Source organism: Liolophura sinensis, chromosome 1 (genome assembly GCF_032854445.1).
Source record: "Liolophura sinensis isolate JHLJ2023 chromosome 1, CUHK_Ljap_v2, whole genome shotgun sequence".
Classification (NCBI taxonomy): Eukaryota; Metazoa; Mollusca; class Polyplacophora; order Chitonida; family Chitonidae; genus Liolophura; species Liolophura sinensis.
In genome coordinates, this window is record NC_088295.1 from 14,403,188 (window position 1) to 14,410,693 (window position 7,506).

Below are 7,506 nucleotides of genomic sequence, written 5' to 3' on the forward strand. Positions count from 1 at the left end.
TCATTATGCCCCAGTGATATTTGCACCATGGCGATTTCAGTATGTGCCAGTAGCATTTGTACAGTGGTAACTACAGTAAGTGCCAGTAGCATTTATACCATGGTGACTTTAGAAAGCCCCGGTAGCATTTATACCATGGTGACTTCAATGTGTGCCATTGGCATTTGTACGCTGGTAATTTCAATATGTCCCAGTACATTTGTCTCCTGGTGATTTCAATATGTCCCAGTACATTTTTACCCTGGGGATTTCAATATGCCCCAGTAGAATTTATACATTGGTGATTTCAACGTGTCAACAGCATCTATACCATGATGAAAAAAAAGTGGTAAAATACGGCATATTTCAAGCTGCTGTTCTCTTCACCCCTGCAGAGGTCTTGAATTTTAGACTAATCAACGTCAACGTTAGCAGCTAGCCTAGAAATTTCAAAGATGCATGAAATATGAATGAAATAGTGTCTGACTGTTGCATGACGTACATGTGCGAATGAATTTTTTTCCATTAACAACAGTGATATCTATAAATTACGTGAAGTAGCATCTATATAATCATCTAAAAATTATTAAAAAAAATATAACACGGGTACAAATTCAAATCCATTTATTTGCACTAATAAAGAGCAAGGCGGTGTATCATTCGGGGAAGTAAACGTACCACCCGATATGTTGCGCGACACACTCAGTACCTGTCGACAATGTACCATAATGTTGATAATAATATGAATGTCGTTGTAGTGATGTCACAGAAAAACACCATAGTCTGGTGCTAAAGTCCAAGACTTCCTTCAATCACAAGAGCGGCCTTTCCTCTTATTTGAAGCCGGTCTCCTTTTCATACACACGTCTGTCCCTCGTTTCGAACACTGGCGACCTATGGACAAAGAGTAAAATATGCTAAAGGAAAGGCTATAAACCACAGGGACAAAAAGTAAAATATGCTGAAGGAAAGGCTAGAAACCATAAGGACTAAAGGTAAAATATGCTAAAGGAAAGGCTATAAACGATAGGGACAAAAAGTAAAATATGCTAAAGGAAAGGCTATAAACCATAAGGACTAAAGGTAAAATATGCTAAAGGAAAGGCTATAAACCATAAGGACTAAAGGTAAAATATGCTAAAGGAAAGGCTATAAACCATAGGGACAAAAAGTAAAATATGCTAAAGGAAAGGCTAGAAACCATAAGGACTAAAGGTAAAATATGCTAAAGGAAAGGCTATAAACCATAGGGACAAAAAGTAAAATATGCTAAAGGAAAGGCTATAAACCATGGAAGATTTGATCCGGGACGACCATTAGGAGGGAATAGAAACCGCTTGGGGTGAAGCCTGGTGGGAAGGCAAATCGTGAGACTATGAACTGATTACATCCAAAAAAAAGACTCCATGGCAATATGGAGAATGTGGTGAGGGTTGGAACTGTAAAAAGCGTTAGATGTGCTGCATGGTACATAACTGCATGGTCTAGTGATCAACCACGCCATGTGTCACTTAGGTAGATATACCAGTAAAGTCACCGTAAAGGATCTTAGAGGGTTATGTCGGTACACCCATCATATGTACTGATATTCACTGATCCATTTTGTTGTATGTAGAGCTACAAAGTGTTATATACAATGTTAAATCATGCTGTAGCGAGGATAATGAGTGTATATAGATAAGATGAGACATTCATTCAAATTGTCTCAGCTTTGCTATGGTGGGACTTGTCAATGCGACACATGACCTAACATCTCTGTTTTGCCAAGCCTTGGTCCCTAGTAATAAGGTAACACTGTATGTACCGAACCTAAGTAAAAGCAATCGTATACAAAAACACAGACATATGTGTAAGTATACATGATACGGAGAAGAGAGCCTGACAGGACAAGACCTAGACATAAGTGTACACGATACAGCGAAGAGAACCTGTCAGGACAAAACATGGACATAAGTGTACATGATACGGAGAAGGAGCCTGGCAGGACGAAACATAGATATAAGTGTATATGATACGGAAAAGTGAGTCTGACAGGACAAAACATAGACATAAGAGTACATGATACGGAGAAAGAGCCTGGCAGGACAAAACATAGATGTAAGTGCACATGATACGGAGAAGTGAGTCTGACAGGACAAAACATGGACATAAGTGTACATGAAACGGTGGAGAGAACCTGGCAGGACGAAACATAGATATAAGTGTATATGATACGGAAACGTGAGTCTGACAGGACAAAACATAGACATAAGAGTACATGATACGGAGAAAGAGCCTATCAGGACAAAACATAGATGTAAGTGCACATGATACGGAGAAGTGAGTCTGACAGGACAAAACATGAACATAAGTATACATGAAACGGTGGAGAGAACCTGGCAGGACAAAACATAGATATAAGTGTACATATTACGGAGAAGAGAGCCAAAGAAAACATGGACGTAACTGTGCATGATACGGAGAAGGAGCCTGAAAGGACAAGATTTGGACATAAGTGTGCGTGATACAGACAAGAGAGTTTGGCAGGACAAAACATAGACATAAGTGTACATGACACGAAGTAGAGAACCTGACAGGACAACATCTGGACATAAGCGCGCATAATACGGAGTAGAGAGCCTATAACAGGAAAAAAACATGGACATAAGCGTACATGACATGGAGTAGAGGCCTATAAATCATAGACATAATTGTGTATGACAGGGAAAAGATAATCTGATAGGGCAAGACAAAAGTATTGAGGAGATATCCCCACAGTACCAGTAACCGACAAATATAAACGCACATGGTATATAAGGAAGAGGAACGATAGTATCAGTACTAAATAATATCGACAACCTACATGCTAGCATGGTACATGATTCGGATGCTGATTTAATCCAGTCGCCCAGAACATTCGTTACGTATATACATCATTAGTGAAAACTGTTGTCTGCTTCTCTTTCCAAGAATTCATCCAAATTTCTTGCTTTCGTGTCTACTTTCTTGGTCTTTTGCACGGTGCTTTGTGTTACATGTTATTTTGCAATTGGTGTTGTGATTACTGAACGTCGATTTTCGTTGACGGCTTATATGTGAATTAGACGCCTTTATATATGGTACATATATGGGAAAAGATCCCGACAGTACAAATATAACATGTCTACAGACTGCATCGTATACAGATTACGAATATGTATAAACACGACAACGTATTTGGGCAAGGGTAGCTGACAGGATACTTGAAACGGGATTCTTTGACAACAGGCTGACGAGATCAGGAAGGAATATAAACCATGTAATTACATAAATATTAACTCATATACATATCTTTCAAAAAGTATCCATAAAAAACAACTTCTCGTAATGGTGTACTTCCTGAAAGACAGAAAGGAAAACGAAATAGATTATTACTTAAACGGACCACTTTAGAATTTCAATAAACTGGTGTGAATTCAGAATTGGACCTACTCATACTGAAGGGCAAAACACTTTAGTTTGGATCAAATGTATTTTCACGAAACTGGAAGATAAAGGTTTGAATCGTTTGGCAATATTCAACTATCAAGACACTCCCAAAACAAATTTATCAGTTCGCCAACAATAACATAAGAGAAATTAGCAAGCACAGCAAAATTGTGTGCATTTTATGAAGTGTTTTTTTTTCTGACAAATAATGCGTATTATTATTATCCTTTGGTGTTGCACTTTTTGGCTACAGTTTATTTATTAATTTCTTTTGCTTGAGGTTGTGGAGAGCTTGTGGTGTTATGTGAACACTTCATTGTTTTGGATGAGGTCATAATTATTCCAAGGCAAGTGACATGCTGTAAACCAAGAATGTTACATGACCTAACGACTGCAGCTGATTTGCCTTGCGCTGTGCTGAGCTAACCTGTTCCCGTCCTGGGAACCTATGAGGTCACCACTCAGTGCCTCAAACGTCAGAGAGGATGAGAAGTTCTCTGTGGAGAACCAAGGCATAAAGTAATCGTCAGGAAAAAGTCTCAACAAGACAGAAGACATTCTCCACGGTAAATATCGCCATGCCATTGCATGAATGTAACACTAGAAGGCGTCCATCAAGGTAAACATCGCCGTATACCATTGCATGAATGGAACACGGGAGGGCGTCCATCAAGGTAAATATCGCTATGTACCATTGCATGAATGGAACACGGGAAAGCGTCCATCAAGGTAAATATCGCCATACCATTGCATGAATGGAACACGGGAAGGCGTTCATCAAGGTAAATATCGCCATGCTGTGGTATGAATGGAATACTGGAAGGCGTCCATCAAGGTAAACATCGCCGTATATCATTGCATGAATGGAACACGGGAAGGCGTCCATCAAGGTAAATATCGCCATGCCATTGCATGAATGGAACACTGGAAGGCGTTCATCAAGGTAAACATCGCCATGCCATTGGATGAATTGTAACACGGGAAGGCGTCCATCAAGGTAAACATCGCCGTATACCATTGCACGAATGGAACACGGGAAGGCGTCCATCAAGGTAAATATCGCTATGTACCATTGCATGAATGGAACACGGGAAAGCGTTCATCAAGGTAAATATCGCCATACCATTGCACGAATGAAACACGGGAAGGCGTTCATCAAGGTAAATATCGCTATGTAGCATTGCATGAATGGAACACGGGAAGGCGTCCATCAAGGTAAATATCGCCATACCATTGCATGAATGGAACACGGGAAGGCGTCCATCAAGGTAAATATCGCCGTATACCATTGCACGAATGGAACACGGGAAGGCGTTCATCAAGGTAAACATCGCCGTATACCATTGCACGAATGGAAAACTGGAAGGCGTTCATCAAGGTAAACATCGCCGTATACCATTGCACGAATGGAAAACTGGAAGGCGTTCATCAAGGTAAACATCGCCGTATACCATTGCATGAATGGAACACTGGAAGGCGTCCATCAAGGTAAACATCGCCATACCATTGCACGAATGGAACACGGGAAGGCGTTCATCAAGGTAAATATCGCCATACTGTTGCATGAATGGAACACGGGAAGGTGTTCATAAAGGTAAATATCGCTATGTAGCATTGCACAAATGGAACACGGGAAGGCGTCCATCAAGGTAAACATCGCCGTATGCCATTGCACGAATGGAACACTGGAAGGCGTTCATCAAGGTAAACATTGCCGTATACCATTGCACGAATGGAACACGGGAAGGCGTCCATCAAGGTAAATATCGCTATGTAGCATTGCACGAATGGAACACGGGAAGACATTCATCAAGGTAAATATCGCCATACCATTGTACGAATGGAACACTGGAAGACATTCATCAAGGTAAATATCGCCATACCATTGCACGAATGCAACACTGGAATGCGTTCATCAAGGTAAACATCGCCGTATACCATTGCATGAATGGAACACTGGAAGGCGTCCATCAAGGTAAACATCGCCATACCATTGCACGAATGGAACACGGGAAGGCGTTCATCAAGGTAAATATCGCCATACTGTTGCATGAATGGAACACGGGAAGGTGTTCATCAAGGTAAATATCGCTATGTAGCATTGCATGAATGGAACACGGGAAGGCGTCCATCAAGGTAAACATCGCCATACCATTGCACGAATGGAACACGGGAAGGCGTTCATCAAGGTAAATATCGCCATACTGTTGCATGAATGGAACACGGGAAGGTGTTCATAAAGGTAAATATCGCTATGTAGCATTGCACAAATGGAACACGGGAAGGCGTCCATCAAGGTAAACATCGCCGTATGCCATTGCACGAATGGAACAGTGGAAGGCGTTCATCAAGGTAAACATTGCCGTATACCATTGCACGAATGGAACACGGGAAGGCGTCCATCAAGGTAAATATCGCTATGTAGCATTGCACGAATGGAACACGGGAAGACATTCATTAAGGTAAATATCGCCATACCATTGTACGAATGGAACACTGGAAGACATTCATCAAGGTAAATATCGCCATACCATTGCACAAATGGAACACGGGAAGACATTCATCACGGTAAATATCGGTATGAATGATTTATGCCCCAATTCTATTCCCCAATTTATTATAGGTTAAACTGAGGTGACCCACATACGACATTTTATTTTTTCGGGCTGTTAAAATTTTTCTTTGGTTTCCACCTACAGGTTAAAACAGTCCTCACCTGGATGAAAAGGTGGTTTTATCCAAGTTCCGGAAGCATTAACACGGCATACATTTGGATGGAAACTATTTCCACTTATGTTAAAAAGAGAATACAAGAAATCTCATGTCGACGCACTAAACTGCTTACCACAGGTAAAATTCTCGGAAGGGTTCATTGTCTTCTCTAAGGCGGTTTCAGAAATATTCATCTCCGCTGCGATCTTCTGAAGGGTCTCATCCTCCATGGGCGCACAGGGCACATAAAGACCAGAGCACACAGAATGATAGCATTAACACCAGAGACACAACAGGATAGCATTGACATCAGAGGACACAGGACGATAGCGTTGACATCAGAGGGCACAGGATGATAGTACGGACACCAATCTACACAGAAGGATAGCATTCACATCAGAGAACACAGAAGGATAGCATTGACATCAGAGCTAGCTAGGACACCAAGTTCCGCATGTGCATCAAAGCAAATGAAGAACCATATGAAGCATATGTTCAAAAGACTCTCTCACAAGACGTCAAACACATTGAAGTTTACATTAGCTTTATCAGCTATATAGTACCTTGTGAATTAAATAACATATTGTTTAAAACATATTGTCAATCTGTTTTACACAGCGATGTTCGGTTAGTAAAAGTGACCAATAATAATCTCTGAACACTGCATGTTTTGAGAGCAAACTACCAGAATTATCATGCAGAGATGGACTATTGGTCACAAGACGGATCACTTTTTTTTCAGTGTCGTTAAGGTTTTCCGCTGTGCTTTTCCGCCAGAATATTTATAATATGAGAATGGTCTGAAGGATTCTGGTAGAGTTTCGCCAGACACCTGACTAACATCCTAACGTCAACATGAGAGGAGTACTTTGGTGGTCATCGGTTGGGCGAATCTTATCAAGGCCTTTGATGGTGACAGGTTTCTTTTTTCTCTTGTTTGTTTTGAGAATGCTTAAACCGCCAGGCCTATAAGGTTTCTGAGTTTGACTAACTATCGTGCCGTGCTTATGCTTATAACCATCGACAGTTCTGTTAAGTAAATATAGACTTAGGCCTACAGTGGTCACAGTGGATATGTTCAGCCAGATCGCTAGGTCAATTTAAGTTTTAGAGCTGCCTTCACAAGCTAGGCCGTGGCATACTGACCCTCGCAAAAATCTGGCATGGGCCTGCATATATGCGAAAAGAGTCAGCGCACAACTTTACCTGCTGCTGTGTGATACAGTGTAAGAGCCATGATTCGTATTACAGTGTTGGCCTACTCACAAAGTCACAGCGTACAGCGTATACAGGGACACACGCCTGCTTGATTTCTTTGAAAAGGTACATCGGAGAAAGCATCTACAATAAATATTGTCTCTGAAGGAG